This window comes from Chrysochloris asiatica, unplaced genomic scaffold (assembly GCF_000296735.1).
Source record: "Chrysochloris asiatica unplaced genomic scaffold, ChrAsi1.0 scaffold00021, whole genome shotgun sequence".
Classification (NCBI taxonomy): domain Eukaryota; kingdom Metazoa; phylum Chordata; class Mammalia; order Afrosoricida; family Chrysochloridae; genus Chrysochloris; species Chrysochloris asiatica.
This window is the reverse complement of record NW_006408539.1, coordinates 27,189,999-27,209,995: the sequence shown is the minus strand read 5'-3', so window position 1 is coordinate 27,209,995 and position 19,997 is coordinate 27,189,999. Positions and strand designations below refer to the sequence as shown.

At 39.0% G+C, this 19,997-nt stretch overlaps 1 pseudogene; it reads left to right on the top strand.

The window, feature by feature from the left end:
• Window positions 1–9,885: 9,885 nt before the first annotated feature.
• LOC102812981 overlaps window positions 9,886–19,997 on the top strand; it is a 31,364-nt pseudogene continuing 21,252 nt past the window's right edge.

Sequence of the window (19,997 nt, the reverse complement as noted above, 5' to 3'; positions counted from 1 at the left end):
CGAAAAACATAGAATTCAAGAGTGGTTATAAGAAAACTTCCTTAACATCATGAAAGATGAGAAGATAGCCAATCAAGAAGCTGAACAATCTCCAAGTAAGATACACCACAAAGGAAAAACACCAAAACATACTATATTCAAATTTTTCAAAACTAAAGAGAAGGGAAGAATCCTGAGAGCAGCTCAGGAAAACATAAAAGTTACCTACAAAGAATAGGTAAAACTAAGCAGAAATCATGCAGATAAGAAGACAATGGAATGGCATATATGAAACTCTGAAAGGAAAACTTGCCAACCATGAGTCATATAACCAGCAAATGTGTTCATCAAATATGACAGTGTAATTAGGTCATTTGTTGATAACCAGAAATTAAAAGAATTTGTAAAAACCAGACCTCCCTTACAAAAAATACTAAAGGGAGTTCTTTGTGCAGAGAACAACCTGAGACAAACATACATACACTATGACTCAGAACGTAATCCAGATAAAGAAGTATTCAAAGTGAAACAAATGTACAATACTGAAAAGTGAAAACCAGAGATGCAGTTGCAACTGAAAAACCCATTAAGTAAAAAGGGGTAAAAATGTAGTTAATGTTGTTAGTTGTTGTTAGGTGTCATTGAGTTAGTTCTGATCCACAGAGACCCTTATGTACAATAGAATGAAACCCTGCCTAGTCCTGTGCCATCCTCACAATTGTTGCTGCCACTGTGCCAATCCATCTGATTGGGAGTCTCCCTCTTTTTCACAGACCCTCCACTTTACAAAGCATGATGTCCTTCTCCAGGGACTGGTCCCTGCTGATAACATATATGCAGTATGAGAGATGAACTCTCACCATCCTAGATTACAGAACATTCTGGTTGTACTTCTTTCAAAACAGATTTGTTTGTTCTTCCGGTAGCCCATGGTACCTTTGGCATTCTTCTTCCAACACCATAACTCAAATGCATCAGTGTATCTATAGAACTTCCAAATGAAGAAGTTAAGTAGATTTCAAGAAAAAATATATAAATAAATAAGAATAAACAAAACTGTGGCCCTGAAAACTAGAGTAAGTCTTTTTACCCTTAACACTTACCCTAGTCCTAACCAAAACCTTAACACTAAATGAAGTCCTAAGCCTAACCTATATCCAGTCATAGTCCTTACCTTAACTCTCACTCTTGTCCAGGCCGCCATCTCCTATCCACCCCCTCCCCCGACCAAAAAAAGAGAGAGCAAGATTTACAGTCTTGGAAATGCTATGAGGGTAGTTATACTCTGTCCTAAATGGGCTCACTATGAGTCAGAATTGACGGGATGGCAGTTGGCCTAGAATGGTTATGACTTTCTGCTAATACCCTACCAATGATGCACTTCCTGTTTCTTGTTTCTTTGTTTGAATGCAAGACATTTATCTATGTGCTTATGGTTAAAATTTTCTTCATGTTTTCCAAAATAATTTCTAAAATATCTAAGTTAAAAGCATGACATTTTAAAGTACTCTTCCTTAGTTTGATTACTGTTCTCTTTTCTTTCTTTTTATTCAATTGTAGTTTGGATGGAAGTTTACAGAGCAAACTAGTTTTCAAACCAACAAATGCTGACAGATTTTGATCTATGACATTGGTTGCAACTCCCTCAGTATACCAGCACTCTTCCCATTTTCTCCCTGGATTTGAATCCACCCTCCTTCTTTCCAACTCCTTCCTTCCTTCTGAGCTCTGTGTTTGAGCAAATGTTTCCCTTTTGGTCTTGTATGGTTGGTTGTTCTGAGGAGTACATCCCTCCCTGGTATACTTTTTCATTTTACGGTTGTTGTTTTTATTCTGACTCATAACGATCCTATACCAGGCTTTCTAGGAGTGGCTGGTGGATTTGAGCTGCTAACTTTGTGGTTCAGTCCAGTGCTTATCCTACAGTGCCACAACAGGAGACCTTTATATGACTGGATAAGATTGTCCATTGGTTGGTCAAAAGTTGATCCCTGAGAGTGGGTTCAGTTCCAGATTTGAAAAGTATCTAAGGGTCCTAGGATTCTGGGATTCTGTTAGTCTATTAAACCAGTAAGTCTAGTCTTTTTAATGTTTTTGAATTTTGTGCCACATTTTTTTTTTCCCTCTCCCTCTCTATGCAAGATTTTCTATGGTAATCCAGATCAGAAAAATCAGTAGAGGTGCCACCATCTCATTCTGACCTCAGGATTGGGGAGACTGTGTTTGCTTTCATGTGGATGACTTTGTATTTAAAATCAGCATACCTAGTGGAAACCCTAGCCTTCTTGAAGAGTTATAACCCAGTGTTTGTATATTAACCAGGTATACAAACATCCCCTAGAAGGGTCCGTAGTAAACATTTTGTTCCTCTGATTCAAAACTGTTAAGTGATGCTGTGGGTTAAGCACTGGATTGCTAGCCATTAGGCCAGCAGTTCAAACTCACCAGCCACTCTGCAGGTGAAAGATGAGGCTGTCTACTCTCATAAAGATTACAGTTCAGAAACCCTACTCTGTCTTTTATGGTCACTATAAGTTAAAATCAACTCAATGACAGTAGTTTTTTTTTTGTGTGTGTGTGTGTGTGTGTGTGCATGTATTATTTTGTGTTATTGAAAGTTTTTACTAGTAATGAGACCTGTGGGTTTTGCTTCTTATTCCAGTGGATGATTTGGGGTTTTCCAGTCTAATAACACAGTATGGCATCAGTAACCTAAAATTGAAGCTGAGCTTGAAAACAACTTCCCAAGGAACCTTTAGCTTTATGTCTGACTCAGGTCCCCCATCTGGAAAATGGAAATTATAATACTTAGATGTACCATGGAGGGATGTTGTGAATGATTAATGATAGTGGTTTCAGTTATTAAAGTCCTAGATAATTGCAAAGTGTGCTGTTAACCTCTGCTCTGTGCTGTGCTGTGGAGGGGTGGAGGCGATCAGCTAATGGGTCTCTTCCGTTGTGAGCTTGAGGGCCTTTCAAGCGATTGAACACCTGCCCTGGAGTATATCTGTTGATGAAGATTATGTCGAATGAGGCAGGTCACTAAGTTAGAAAGGGTTATTCAGCTGTGAGCTAATGTGCTGGACTGCAAGGTCAGTTTGAAGCATAAGGTCAACAGTTCAAGCTCACTTAACAAAAAACAACCGCAACCACCTTAAGGAGTCCTAGCATGGTGTGTGGGATAAAGCACTAGACTGCAAGGTTGGTTTCAACTGCAAGGTCGATAGTTCAAATTTACTAGTTGCTCTTCGGAAATCCCTATATAGGGTCATTATGAGTCAGAACTGACTTGATGGCACTTAATAACAACAACAACAACAATCAGCTCAAAGGAACCCTAGTAGTGCATCCATCAGGTCAAGAATTCAGCTGCTGAGTGGAAGTTTGGTAGTTCGAACCCACTGTTGGTCCAATGAGCTCAAAGCCCTTGGGATCTGCTCCTGTAAATATTACATCCTTAGAAACCCTATGGGGCCCATTTGACTCTATCCTATATAGAATCCCCACAAATCTGACTCTGCTGAAGAAAAAATAGCAACAATTGATTCAACACAGCTACCTGTGAAAGTTGGACAATGAATACAATTCAAAACAGACTCCTAAGGAGTTGTTGGTAAGTACCATCCAGATGGTTCTAAAATGGTGACCCTGGATAGGGCTTCTGAAGCTGGAGGTCTTTGCAGAAACAGAAAGCCTCCTTCTCCTGAGAAATGGCTGCGGGGTTCAGACCTCTGACCTTGTGGTTCCAAGTCCTATATTTACTCAACAGAGCCACTGCACGGCCCCACTAGGTAGTAGACACTCTTTACTTACATTATGCCAGTGGGTCCCCCGCAGTTTGTCCCTGTCTGTTCACAGATACCTAACACTTTCTGTGACTCCTCTTTAGTCCCAGAAGGCTCCTTGCTGTCTCTCAAGCAGAAAAGCACACTGGCCCACACGTGCTGAGGGGCCACATCACTAGTTCATGCCAGGCCCAGGCTCAGATGTCATCCTAACCATGAAGATTTCCAGGAAAACAGAAGACACTGTAGACAGAATTGAAATTCATGGAATGAAAACACTTTCCATGATCCATTAGGAATCATTACAATGACAAAATATTCATTTGCTATTTTCATGTTTGTAATGGAGGTATAACATCTAGGAAAAGTGAATACTCTGAACATGTTTTTAATATCAACATTAGTAATTTACACTGGTGACTCTCCCATACCCACCCCTCCAAAAAAAAAAAAAAAAAAAAATTGAACCAGAAAAATAAAAGCAAAGAGGAATTTAGGGAAGTGTGGTTCTCTATTATCTTATATACTGAGCTACTTCAGTATTTAAAACTAGTCCTGTTCCAACTTTCTCTGGCACCCAGCAACATGGGTACGTTTACCCTGTCTGTGTTCTGTTCATAGTGACCTTGGTTCCCTAGTACAATGCATTTGCTTTTTGGTTATCTATGATCCCACTAGGTAAAGGAAAACGTTGAGAGCACAGGACTTTGCTTTTGTTTTTAAAAATATATTTGTTGTTACAGAAGGTTCTCTATCCTATTGTGGAAATTTAATAAATACCTATTGACTAAATGAATGAGAAATATGTCTGGGTTATGTATTCTTTAGTAGTGTTCCTCAGATGTCTCCTTCCAGTAATCACTGATGTGTTCTATATTTTATCTTTGACATTTATGAGTTACAGAGAACTCTTGTCCTTCAGAAAACCTTACCGAACTATCACCACTAAAGAAAATAAAAATCTAACTCAACTAAAGAAAGAAAAACAAAAATATGTGTTACTGACCTAGGATTAATTTTTACCAAATCCTCATCTGTGTTGAAAGAAGTGCAGCCAGAGAGCTCCTTGGAGGCCAGGATGGCCAAACTTCGTCTCTCATACTTCAGACATATTGTCAGGAGGGACCAGTCGCTGGAAAAGGATATCAAGGTGGAGGGTCAGAGAAAAAGAGGAAGACCCTCAATGAGATGGATTGGCCAGATGGAAGCATCAATGGGCTCAAGCATGGCAACAATTGTGAGATTGGCCCAGGACCAGGCAGTGTTTCATTCTGTTGTGCATAGGGTCATGATGAATCAGTATCGACTCGATGGCATCTAACAACACTTCTGTCTTTATTTGAACTTTTTGAGAGAGATGATCCACTATAGATGGGAGGCTTAGAAGAACCAGCTCTTTAGCAACTGAGTGTTGCTTGAAGTAAAAAATGCAGGGCAGTAATAACTATTTACAATTTCCTCTTGTGGGTTAAGTTCAGTTCATATATAATGCTCACTTATTTTAACCTTTATGAGGAATATTACAAGTAGTTATTATCATCCTCCACTTTATACTTCAAGCAGCATCAATTCATAAATGGTTTAAGAGAGTTCATGCAGGATGCCAGTTTAGTAGTTCACCAGGAGAATTCTTGCCTTCCATGTGGGAGACCAGGGCTGGAATCCACATTCATAACCACCACTCTTTTGTCAGTGGAGTCTGAGTGCTATAGTGAGGCTGAACAAGTTTCTGTAGAGGTTGTTGAAAGAAACACCCATTTGCAACAATTATGTGAATGGCACAGAACCAAATATCATTTCATTCCATTCTGCTTGGGGTTGCCATGAGTCAAGGCCTCCTATATAGATGGTTTTCATGGGCTTGCTTGTAGCATTCAGAAACCACTCTTCTCATGGTTGCAGCCAGCTGAGAGACAATCAATCCAGCTTCTGTAAACAATTCTTAAGATTTTTTGTTGCTGTTTTTGTTGTTGTTGTCATATATTCTGATATAATGTGACCCCATGTGACAGATTAGCACTGCTCCATATGGTTTCCTAGACTGTAATCTTCATGGGACAGATCACCATGAATTTCTCCTACGGAGCCACTTGGTAGGTTCAAAACACTGACCTTCAGATCAGCAAGTTTGTATTTAACCCTTGACCACAAGGCCTTCTTTAGGAACATTCTCTAGACAGTGAGCACAGCACATGAAAGCTCCTTCCGCAGGCTACCTGCTTCTACTCAGCAGCATTCTGTGCTTGTGCTGTCCCACTGTGGTGTCTTTATCTCAAAACAACAAGAGCAGCCCCTCAAACTCAAGTATGAGTGTGGCTACTTCCCCATTGACGTCTTGGTCTCAAAACAACATGAGCAGCCCCTCAAACTCAAGTATGAGTGTGGCTACTTCCCCATTGGTGTCTTGGTCTCAAAACAACATGAGCAGCCCCTCGAACTCAAGTATGAGTGTGGTTACTTCCCCATTGGTTTCTTCTTGATGTCATTCTCTATTTCAGTCTGTTATTGTTTATCTCTGTGTGTGTCTTGCCTGTTTTGCAAGGTATTTCAGGGATTCTACCAGCTGCTTCTTAGAAACCCTACACAGAGTCACTATGGGTCAGAACCAATTCAACAGCACATAAGAACAACTGGACAATATTTAAGAGTCCTGATAGCATACTGGATTGTGAGTTGGGCTGCTAATGACAAGGTCAGCAGTTTGAATCTACCAGTCACTTCATGGTTTTCTATTCCGATAAAGATTTACAGCCTCAGAAAGTAAGGAGGAGTCACCACCACCAGCACACATAATGTTTAAGTAGGCTGCATTGGCATCATTTCCTATAATTCATTATGCAAATGCAATGTTATTGCATTCAAATGCCAATTGATTTGCTAATTAGTTATTGGCATCCATTTTCCCCATGAAACAGCAACAGATGATCAACCATAGTGTGTATGTGTGTGTGTGTGTGTGTGTGTGTTTGATGTCCTAGATGTTTTATCCTCACATTCCTTATCTTCACTGGAATAATATAGTACAATTAAGACATCCAGGCATTGTGGTGTGTGTATACATACACATGGAGCATAATGGCTCTGTAGTGTTAGCACTGAGGTGAGCAGTTCAAGATCACCAGGCACTCTGTGTGAAAAAGGTAAGACTTTCTGTTCCCACAAAAAATATACAGTCTTAGAAACCCTATACAGGGGTTGTTATGAGTCAGCATAGACTCATTGGCACTTATTAATAACAGCAACAAAAACAGAAATATACATACACACATATTTATATGTTGTTGCTGTTTTTAAGTGCCGTCAAGTCAGTTCTGACCCATAGCAACCCTGTGTAGGGTTTCTCAAAAATATAACTTTGCTATTTACAAATAAATGCCAAATGTTTGGCAAAATGCAGTTTGTTTTTCCTCTGAAATAAATAATTTATTTTGACCACATGGTTTCTAATAAATTTTGTCCCACCATGAATGTACAAGGGGTCTCTGGGTGGGGCCAACAGTGAAGCACACAGCCACTATGTAAACGTGTTGGTGGTTTGAACTCACCCAGAAGCACCTTGGAAGATAAGCCCTGGAAAATTACTTTCAGAAGGTCACTGTCACTGAACACCCAAGGAACTGAGTTCTACTGTGTAGCTGTTGGGTGACCATCAGTTCAAATCAACTCACTGGCAGTGGCTTGGTTTTTTATGTCATCTATAGGAAATAGAACTTTCTCTCTAATAGTTTTCACTTGTTTTATGCAATGTTATGCCCCTGAACTATTTAATAGACACCAAATGATATTTTAAAAACACTCAAGGAATTCACTGTTTTCAAGAATCAAATAATTAATTTTCTTTTCATATGATAATCTATGTTCTAGTGTGGTGCTGTGGGTTAATGCACTGGACTGAAAGGCAAGTATGAACCTCAAGCTCAGCAGTTCAAGCTCACCAGATTCTGTCTCCCATACTTCAGACATATTATCAGTAGAAGTTGGTCCCTGGAGAAAGAAAGCCATCATGCTTGGTAAAGTGAAGAGTAAGTGACAAAGGTTGAGACACCCAACAAGATCTTAGCAGTGGCTTGTTACTTCCCAATTTTTCTATATCATGTGACAGTGTCATGAAAATGATCCTAGGTTGTTTATTACTGTTAGATGCCATTGAGTGGGTTCTGACTCAAAGAGACCTTCTATAGAATTATAATGAAATGTGAAAATACCTGGAATTATAAAAGCAAAAGGGAAGAACATACTCAGCATTTCTCAAACTGAAAGAACCGAGGAAAAAATTCAAGCCTTGACTTGCAATATTGAGTGATTCTTCAGAGTGAACAATACAGACAGCATCAAAAGACAATGGAAGTAATATACAGACTCACCATACCAAAAGTAAATGGTCAGTGTTCAACCATTTCAAGAGGTAGCATATGATCAAGAGCCAGTAATATAGAAGGAAGAAGTCCAAGATGCACTGAAGGCATTGGCAAAGAACAAAGCTCCAGGAATTGGCAAAATACAAATGGAAATCGTAATTTCAAACACTGGAGGTACTCACTTATTTATGCCAATTTGGAAGATAATTGCCTAGCCAACTGATTAGAAGATATCCATATTTGTTCCCATTCCAAAGAGAGGTGACACAATGTAATCCAGAAATAACTAGGTGATATCATTAATATCACATGCAAGTAAAATTTTGCTTAAGAAGTTTAAGCTGGGCTCTGGCCAACGATATGAAAGCAGAGATAGATATCATGGTTAAATCGGATGGATCTTGTCTGAATGCAGAGAGTACCAGAAAGATGTTTATCTTTGCTTTATTGACTATGCAAAGACTTTTGACTATGTGGATCATGACAAGCTATTGACAAAACTGAGGAGAATGAGTATTTCGGAACACTTAATTGTGATCATGCAGAACCTGTACATAGACCTTGAGGCAGTTGTTCTAATACAACAAGGGTTACACTGACTTGTTTAATATCAGGAAAAGTAGGTGCCATGGTTGTATTCTTTCCTCATATTATTCAAATTGTATGCTGAAAAAATAATCCATGAAAGTGCATTATATGAAGAAGAACAAGGCATCAATCAGGACTGGAGTAAGATTGATTAACAATCTGAGATATGCAGAGGATATCATCTTGCTGCTGACACTGAAGAGGATTTTCATGAAGATCAAATACAACAGCCTTCAGTGTGGATTGCTCCTCAATGCAAAGAAAACAAAAAATCGTCACAACTGAACCAATAAATAACATCATAATCAATGGTGAAAAGACTGACATTGTCAAAGACTTCATTTTGCTTGGACCCACCTTCAACACTCATGGAAGCAGAAGTCAAGAATTCAAATGATGTATTGCATTTGGCAAATCTGCTTCACATCACCTTTTTCAGGTATTCAAAAGCAAAGATATAAGTTTGAGGACTAAGGTGTGCCTGACCCAACCCATGGTATTTTCAACAGCCCCATATGCATGTGAAAGTTGAACATCAAATTAGGAAGACAATAGAATAATTGATGCATTTGAAATATTGTATTGGAGAAGAAGATTAGAAGTACCATGGACTGCCAGAAGAACAAACAAATCTGTGTTGGAAGAAGTACAAGGATGCTCTTTAGAAGCCAAAATGACCAGACTCTGTCTCTCATACTCAGACATATTATCAGTAGAGACCAGTCACTGGAGGACATCATGCTTCCATGACAAAGACTGAGACATCGAATAAGAGGATTGGCACAGTGGCAGCAGCAATGGGCTCAAAGTTAACAATGATTGTAAGGATGGCACAGGAGAGGGCAGCATTTTGCTGTGTTGTTCATAGGGTCGCTGTAATTCAGAACCTAACAACAATAGCAAAGGGTTTCTGAGACTAAATCTTGATGGGAGCAGAAAGCCTCATCTTTCCTCTATGGAATAGCTGGTGTGCTCCAACAACTGACCTTTTAGATCACAGTCCAGTGCTTACCTACAGAGCCACATCCCTGTGTTAAATGCATGCTAAATACAGAATAGTTGCCAGGCATGTCCCCTGGGTCTGATGCTGTGACGATGCTCTGGCTATATCTATGAGCACAAGCTCATGGCAGTTACAGTTGGCACTTACAGAAGAGGAGGCACTTATCAGAGAGATGAACAGAGAAGGACAGACACCTGATCTAGGAGCCGAAGTGCTGGAAGGAAGGTTTTCCATTGATAAGACTAGCACTGTGTTCAGACCACCACCCTGTCTGGTAACTGTCTCTGGAGTCAGACTGGGAAAGGTCTTGATGGCCCTGTCAAAGCACCTAGATGTTATTTGTGGGCAGCTGGAGGCTAGGAGAGGATGATGCAATAAAAACCACATTAATAGGAGTTCAGAGCATAGACAATAGGGTCTAGCAGGATCATTCTGCAATAATAACAAATTAACAAATCCAAACTGATTTAGTCATTGATTATTGGCATTCAATGGGCATGGGATGGTCTTCCTTGTCCTTATAAAACACCAACTGATGACCAATAATAGTGTATGTGTGATGTTATACACTGTTTTGTTTAAACATTTGTTATTATTGTGATGAATAATAATATTTTTAGCCTGAAAAAATCTGGAAGTGCAGTGGTCAGTTAGAAAAGGCTACAAGGGCAGCAACAGTCCTCTGTTTATGTGCTTAATTGTTAAGGATACGCTTGCATGTGTTGTCAATATTTAAAGCTGTTACAGTGGGAAAAGCAGGACCAGAGAGGTTAAAGAATGCTTGAAAAGTGTCCCAGTCTTAGTAAGTGACCCTGAGAAACAGAGTATCCAGTCTATACTGGACTTTGCTTTTCTACTAGATTACTTCTGTTAAAAGGACCACTTCCACCACTCAATTTGATGAACAAATTTGTAAGCAAATCTGCAGTGAGGTGGTAGAAAAAGGGTCAATTCTGACTGACCATAGCTGCAAGAACTTAACTGTACAGTACTATTCTGGTTTTATGTTCTGACTACTTGCTTAGGCCTTCACCTATGATTGTGTGCATGCATACAACATATATCCACATCAAATATATATAACTCACAAATCCAGTATTGCCACAAAGCTGAGAATTCCAAATACATTTTCTTCAATTCTTTATTCATGACAGACTTAGTTTTTAATAATGAAGAAATCTGTTGATCTGGAAGGAGACTGAGTGGCAACCCTAGGTTGTTCATCTGAACCTGGCCAGCAGCCCCACAGGAGGAACACCTGTCAATCTGCTCCCATTAATGTTGTCACCAAGAAAATCCTCTGGGGCCACTCTACTCAGTTACAGGAGTCAAAATCAGTCAAAATTAATTCAGCATGTAGATCAGTGAGGTGACAGAGACCCACTCTTTCCCCAAAATATTCTCACATTTGTATTCTTGGTTCAATTTGTTTTTGTTGGGTCACTGGTGTGATTGGTGTGGTGTCCTAGGATAAGCAATCACTACAGTGTCAGCAGTTCAAACCCACTAGTCCATCCTCAAAAACCCAATACAGGGTCACTATGAGTCACAACTGTCTCATTGGCATTTAATGAAAATGACAACAGTGTGATTTACTATGTCATTGTCAAATGCCTTCAAGTCGATTCAAACTCATAGCAACCCTGATTTCTGAGGAGCAGCTGCTGAACTTGAACCACTGACCTTGAGGTTCAAACTGAGCTTACAGTCCAGTGCATTAACCGGCAGCACCACACCAGGACTGTGTTGTTGTTGTTAAGTGCCACCGAGTTGATTCCAAAACCCATAGTGACCCTGTATAGGGTTTCCAAGGAGCAGCTGGTGACCTTGAACCACTGACCTTACAGTTCAAACGATTTTGCAGTCTGACACATTAGCCCACAGCGCCACACCAGTTCTCTCACAAGGACTACAGGTGGTATTGAAAAAGAAGTTAGGGGATTCATCCTCACAATTGCCATGTTTGATCCCATTGGTGCTGCCAATGTGTCAATCCATCTGGTTGGGGGTCTTCCCTTTGTTCATTGACCCTCCGCTTTACCAAATATGATGTTCTTCTCCAGGGACTGATCCCTCCTGACATGTCTAAAGTACGAGAGACAAAGTCTCACCATTCTGATTCAAGGAGCGTTCTGGCTGTATTTCTTCCAAGACAGAATTTATTTTTCTGGCAGTCCAAGGGGCTTTCAGTATTCTCTTCCAACACCAAAACTCAACTGCTTCAATTCTTCTACAGTCTAGAGTTCAATTTTCATGAGATTCTAGGTGTGTAAAGAACACAAACGGAAACAGAATTCCCTTATATAGAATTCAGGACAATGCTCTGGACTGTGGGATAATGCACTGGACTGAAAGTTCAGTTTGAATTGCAAGGTCTGTGATTCAAACTCACTAGTTGCTCCTTGGAAACCCTATACAGGATCGCTATGAGTTGGAACAGACTCAATGGCACTTAACAACAACAGTATTTTCACACATGTCTTGACACACCTTTTATGTTTACTTGCCCTTTACTCCTTCTACTTGTTTTCATAAGTGCCACTTTTCCATAAGTGCCCTAGAAGGAATTCTCACTCATAGTAACCCTATAGAGAAGATTTCCAAGGAGCAACTCATGACTTTGAACCACTAATATTGCAATCAACAAGTCAGTGTTTATCCTACAGTACCACACAAGTTCTCCAAGAGCTGTTGTTGTTAGGGGCCATCGAATAGGTACCGACTCATAGTGACCTAATGCACAGCAGAACAAAACACTGTCCGATCCTGGGCCAACCTCACTACTGTGGCCATGCTTGAGTCCATCGATGCTGCCATCTGGCCAATCCATCTCATTGGGGGGTTTCCTCTTTTTCTCTGACCCTCCACCTTACCAAACATGATATCATACTTCAGTACTGGTCCCTCCTGACAATATGTCCGAAGTATGAGAGACGAAGTTTGGCCATCTTGGCCTCCAAGGAGTACTCTGGCTGTACTTCATCCAGCATAAATCTGTTTTTTTCTTTTGGCAGCCCATGGCACTTTCAATATTCTCCGCCAACACCATAACTCAAAAGCATCAATTCTTCTATGGTCTTCCTTATTCACTGTCCAGCTTTCACATGAGTATGAGGTTATTGAAAATACCATGGCTTGGGTCAGGCGCACCTTAGTCCTCAAGCTGACATCTCTGCTCTTCAATACTTTAAAAAGTTCCTGTGCAGCAGATTTGCCTAATGCAATACGTAGTCTGATATCTTGACTGCTGCTTCCGTGAGTGTTGATAATTGATCCAAGAAGAATGAAGTCCTTGACAACTTCAATCTTTTCTCTGTTGATAATAAAGTATCATTAGGTCCATGTCATTGCTTTTTTTTTTTTTTTGAGTGTTGCCCCCTCACCTGGCCTGCTGGAGAAAATGCAGTTAAGTTTGTGCCATTTCCTGCTTCCAGTACAGAAGTGCACCTTCTCTCCAGAGAACCTGCAAGGGGGCTGACTAGTACTTGGCTCCTATGGCTGCATGACCACATCCTCTGCCACTGCACTCAATACACCTGGACTGATCTTCAATCTGGCATGTGTCCACCCAAGGGAGCTGAGACTGGGTTTAAGAAAACAACTGGAATTCAGTTTCATACTAGCAGTTTGGAGATAGTGGATAAGTTTAGTCGTTAATAAACTGAGACTTGGGAGAAATCTGTGTTATTATCCACTCTGCTGCTGACTAGTTGCACCCTTGAATAGATTCTTTAATTCCATGATTTCTCCAAATTATTTCAGAGGCCCCCTTCTGGCTCCAGCATGCAGAGTTTATTGTTCAAATGGAAGGAATCTGCCTGAAGGCACTAATATATTGTTCACAGTTTTCAAAGAAGCGAAAGCACCTTTTCATGCTTCGGGCAATTTGGAAAATAGTTTCTCTCTGCCCCCTCATTCTCTCTCCCTTTCTCATTCTCTTTCTTCCCCTCTTTCTCTCCCTCCTCCACCTCTCAGAATCTTTTTCTGTTTTTATTTATATGACTCATCCTCATTCTAGACTAATGGTATACTAGTTATCCTTGTGCGGAGCTGAAGGATAAGCACATGCTGTTGGGAATAGTAGAAAACATTTGGATTTTGAAACTTATTTATTGTTTTTTTTTTTTTTTTTTTTTACCCCAGCAGGGTTTTGGGAGTCCTGGTGTGTCGCCTTAGGATACCACAAGGTCATTTTAACCACAAGGCCTGTGGTTCAAAGTCACCAGCTGCTCCTTGGGAACCCTAAACAGGGTTGTTATCAGTTGACAACAACCTGAGGGCACTAAGCAACAACAACAACAACAACAACGAGTGCATTTTAAAGGTATGTTTCCTACAAACTAATACTTAACCTTGTATGACAGACAGGCAGTTGTTCTGAATGCAACACCGCATCAATTTGCCAGAAGTTTACCAGTTTGCCATAGAAATGAAAACAGTGGCATAATTATTCCCTGTGATATTACATGCAAAACAAAGCAAAAAAATCACCTTATATAAATCCCTCCCAATGTGTAAACTCAGTATTTTAAAATGATTTACCAGATATTTAGAAAATATATCAAGTATCTCCCCACCTTCTCTGAGGCTAAATTACCCTTACTTTATTCAAACTGTGGAAATATATTCCCATAAAAGACAAAGCCATTCCCCAAAGGGAAGCTATTTGTGATGTCAGATAAAGGTAATAAGTGGATAGCTCAGTTACCTGGCCTGGAAGTGTCTGTCTAACAGGGATGAAGCTCAACTCTTGATTGACTTTTTTATGGTACAGTTCTTGTTTGTTGATTTTCCACTTAAATTCTTCTTTATTAGGATGATAAAGATGACAATAAAACACTGCAAATCTAATACATGATGATAATTATTTTTAATTGATTTTTAAATGCACAGTCACATCCTAGTTTAAAGAAACCTGCTTGGTAATAGAGATGTTGATTCAAGCCTTGTTCTTGCTGCTGTAGTTTTCCTTGGGGGTCACTTTTGATTCATGGTGACCCCACACATGTTCCATGAGATTTTTAAGGCTGTCACCTTTAGGAAGAGGATTCTAGTCCTTTCTTCCGAGGTGCCAGTTTTTTGGCAGTTGTTGGTAACTACAGTCAAGTCTGTTATGATTCATAGTGACCTGTATTATGATGGTGAGCTTGAACCACCGAACTAGTGGTTTAAACCAACCTTGCAGTCTAGCGCATTAACCCACAGTGCCATTTGTACCACCCAGGAAACTTAGTCCAACCCTAGCTCACTGTTAAAGCATGTGTTTGTTTCCTTTTGCCTTTTACTTCTCTTAGAATCACTCTGAATGCCATACTTATATCCGACTCAATGCATTTTCACTCCAATATACTATTTCTGCAGAAATTTGTTTTTTGGTCCAGAGACTTATTTAGACATGTGCTCTTTAGATTCTTCACCTATTTGGAGATTTTTCTTTATTCTTTGTGTTACTGATTTCTAGTTGATTTCATTATGGCCACAGAACACACTCTGTTATTTAACTCTTGGTTATTTTAAATTTTTGAAGCTTTTTTTTTTTTTTTTTAATGGCTTAAGGTATGGTGTATCTTGTAGTAAGTACAATGGGTGGTAAAAAAAAAAAAAAAAGGATGTACAGTCTGACACTGCTGGGTGGTGTGTGCTATAAATACCATTGGATTCTGTAGGCCGATGGTTTTATTGAGCTCCTTTCTATATGTGCTGAGGTCATGCCTAGATATTCCATCAGTTGTTGCAAGAGATGTGTTGAAGTCTCCACATAGATTTGACTACCTCATCTTCTTGGTGTGATGTTTTGGGATAATGCATTGGGCTGCAAGGTTGGTGGTTCAAATTCACCAGCTGCTCCTCCAAAACTTTATACAGGGTCGCTGTAAGTCGAAACTGACTCAATGGCACTTAACAACAACAATAAAATACTGCTCAAGGGTAACATTTATACAGAACAAAAGGAAGTTGTTCAAACAGAATGAGGGAACACTGACTGGTTTAAAATGAGGAAATATGTGTACCAGGGTTGTATTCTTTCCCTATGCTTATTCTGAATGATGAGCAAATAATCTGAGAAGCTGGGTTATATGACAAAAAATGTGGCAACAGGATTGGAGGAAGAGTCATTAAAAGCCTGCAATATGCAGCAAGCCTTGTTTGCTTATATCAAAGAAAAATTAAAACACTGATGAAGATCAGAAACAGCAGCTTTTGGTATGGGTTGCACCTCAAAGTAAAGAAAGCAAAAATCCTCATGACTGGACCAGTAAACTATATTCATATAAATGGAGAAAAGATTGCAGTTGTCAAAGACCTCATTTTGCTCAGACCAACCATAAACATGGAAGCAGAAGTCAAGAAATCAAATGACATATAGCATTAAGCAAGTCTACAGCACAAGACCTCTTAAAAGTGTCCAAGAGCAAAGATGTCAGTTTGAGAACTAAGGGGAGCCTGACCCAAGCCATGGTATGTTCAATAACCTCATATGCATGCATGCAAAAGTTGGACAGTAATTAAGGAAGACCATAGAAGAATTGATGCATTTGGATTATGGTGTAGGGGGAGAATATTAAAATTGCCACAGACTGCCAAAAGAACAAATCAATCTGTATTGAATTAAGTACAGCAGAATGCTCCTTGGAAACCAGAATGACCAGACTGCATCTCTCATATTTTGGACATGTTATCGGGGGGAACAGTCCATGGGGAAGGATTTCATGCTTTGTAAAGCTGTGGATCTGAGAAAAAGAGGAAGTCCCCACTGAGATGGACTTGCACAGTGACAACAACAATGGGCTCAAGTATAGCAATTACTGTGAGGTTGGCTCAGGACCTAGCAGTTTCCTTCTGTTGTGCATAAAGTTGCTGTGAGTTAGTGATGAATTCATGGCCCTAACATCAGCATATTGTTATATTTGAAGATAGATTCTGATCCATAGCATACAGTTAGGTCAGGTTTTTTATTTTGATGTTTTTTTAATCCATTCTTTGTTGTAATACACCAATTACAACACATATGTTTGTGTTGTAATTGGTGTATTTAGACTCTTTAAATTGAAAATTGATTTTGATGTGTCAGAAAGATGTGGCAGTCTGCGGGCATAAACAATGTAGTCTTGGAAACCCTTTGAGACAGTGGTACTCTGCACACATGGTCTCTGTGAGAAGGAACCCATGGAGCAGTGGTGAGTTTGAACTGCTGATCTTGTTTGTGGCTAGTAGTCCTGTGCTTATCTTACAGTGCCACCAGAACTCCTTTGGAACAAGATAGGCAGGTGAAAATGTTATTTACTTTATATTTGTATTTACAGTGAATATTAACTGGGGCTATGTTTTATTTAGTTAGTTAGTTTAAAGCTTTTCTTGTGAATTTAGTGAAGGTTTACATGGTAGACATAGATTTTGCACTCATCCTGTCGTATTTTGTTTCATTGCAATAATTACAATCCCCTCCATACATAATGACTTAGTAGTATTTGCTTCTGTTCCCTCTGTTTTTTCTTGTTGGTTTATTTTATTTATTTATTTTTATGTACACAAAAACCCTCAGGAATATATAATCATTAAAGCAACCAAAGGGCACATTCAGAAAACCAGCCTCCTGGCTGCCAGCACAGACAGGCTATGTTTAAAAAAAAAAAAATTGTGAGGTTCTCTTTGCCAAAGGATCATTGTCCTTAATCACTGAAATGTAGAGATCTATATCCCATTCCTCACTGCAGAAGAGGTGGAAGAACCCAAATCAAACATTGATAAATGGAAATTGAGAATCAGATATGCATCATTCACTCCAAAGTCAAGTTATTGCTACTACCAAGAGGAACTCCAATCTCCAACCCAAGTATGCAGCTGGTTGCCATGTTGGAATTGTCTATGGCTTTTAAATTAATATCCATCATGTCTATAAGCATTAAAAAATGAACACATATGATCTTTGATCTTCATTAGCAAGTATTACTAGTCTTCTTTGCTTTCAGCAAGCAAGGCTGTATCATTTGCATATCACAGATTGTTAATGAGTCTTCCTCCTATCCTGAAGCCATAGTCTTCATCATATAATTTAGCTTCTCAGATTATGTGCTCAGCATACAAATTGAGTAAGGATGGTTAAAGAATACAATTTTGGTGCACACCTTTCCTAATTTTAAACCATTCAGTGTTCTCTTGTTCTGTTCGAACAACTAATTGCCCCTTGGTCTAGGTACAATTCCTCATGAGCACAATTAAGTATTCAGGAATATTCATTCTACACAATGTTGTCTACAGCTTGCCATTATCTACACATTGGAAAGCCTTTGTATAGTCAATAATGCACAAGTAAACAACTTTTTGGTATTCTCTGCTTTCAGCCAAGATCCATCTGACATAAGAAATGATATCCCTCGTTCCACATCCTCTTCTGAATCTGGTTTGACTGTGTGTATTCCTTCCATCTTCATTTGATGCTTTCTGCATCATTCAATATTTTGTCCATAGAGTCCTTCAATATTTCAAGTCGAGGCTTGAATATTTTCTTCACTTCTCTCAGCTTGAGAAATTCTCAGAGAGTTCTTCTCTTTTGGTTTTCTGACTTCAGGTCTTTGCACACTTGGTTATAATATTTGACTTTTTCTTCTAGAGCTGACCTTCGAAATTTTCTATTCAACTCTTTTACCTCCTCATTTCTTTACATCTGTAAACTGGACAGGAAGTTTCAAAGTCTCTTCTGACATCCATTTTGGTCTTTTCCTTCTTTCTTGTCTTCTTAATGACCTTTTGCTTTCTTCCTGTCTGATGTTCTTGATGTCATCCCACAACTCTTCTCGTCATTGGTCTTTAGTGTTTAATGCATCAAACCTGTTCTTTAGAAGATCTCTAAATTCAAGTGAGAAATGTTTAATGTCATATTTGATGATGTGATGAAACACTTTTAGTGGCTGATGATTATAGTATTGGTAAGGTTGTATGTCTACAAGAAATACCAAGAGCTTATAGGGATCAAGCCACAGAACAAATGAGGCACAGACAGATTACTTTAGAATAATGAAATAATAACAGCCTTTCTCAGTCTCACTGCAATACGTAATGTGAGTACACATGAGTGAAGTAAGAAGTGATTAGTACACACAAAAAAATATGCTTCCTTTGGTCAAGTCATCATTATCCATTTCAGTCTAAATTTCTTCCCCTTGTCTGAGAAATGATTTCTAGTAACTTCAGATATTAGTCCTCAAGAAAATCTGTGTCTCTATGCATCACCTTTCAGTGTTCACAATCACTCGGTATCATATTTTGTTGAACTAGCCATGCTGAGATTAAGGCTTAATTGGGTTCATGTTCTGAAGCAGAAGTACAAGTTATTGAGGCAAGAAAGAAAAAAAAAAAGTTCACTTTCTCACTGAGGAAAGTTGAATGCACATTTGGAATCTGGAATATTGGGAGGTTGTTGTTGTTAACACCAACAATTCCTCCTATAGTGTTTTGTGGTTCACCTTGCTTCCTGCTGTACTTTTTCATCTGTTTATAAAGTTATTCCTGTGAGCAGAATTCACAGGTGAAGAAGATTGTCAAGGGAACATTATTGTAGTTATCTAACTGGAAAGATGTATGGTGAGAAAAATAAAATTCTGCATTGTGAACAGAATAAATCTAATGGGATTCCAATGTTTACTATGAAATATGCCAAATTTTCATTTTCTCTTTTTATACTCACTTTTGTTTTGGAGATAATTATTTTTTTAATATTGAGCAGTTAAGGAAAAAAACAAAACTATTCTTTAAGACGGTTCATTAAGAGATTGTCTTATGAATAAAATCTGAAGTGCGACTTTTCATTTTTGAATTCTTGTAGACACGATGGATAATGTCTTGTGGACATAATTCAAAAGACATAGACAATTCTGACAGGGTCACCAGCTGTATACTTGGTTTGGAGAATAGAGTTCCTTTTAGTAGTAGAAATAACTTGACTTCGTGTGATGCATATCTGATTCTCAATTTCTAGTTTTTGATGTTTTATTTGGGTTCTTCCACCTAACCTCCTTCAAGGTGTTACCTCTTCTGCAGTGAGGAATGGGATATAGATCTCTACATTTCAGTGATTACGGATAATGGTCCTTTGAAGAAGAGAGCCACAAAAATTTTTGAAAATGCATAGTCTCAGTTGACATTCGCTATAAGTAAAAATATAAAGGTAAGAACATTTTTACCCTCCTATCTTACTTCAAGGAGTCCTGGTGTGGTGCAGTGGGTTAATGCACCAGACTGCAAAGCCATTTGAACTGCAAGGTCAGTGGTTCAAACTCACCAGCT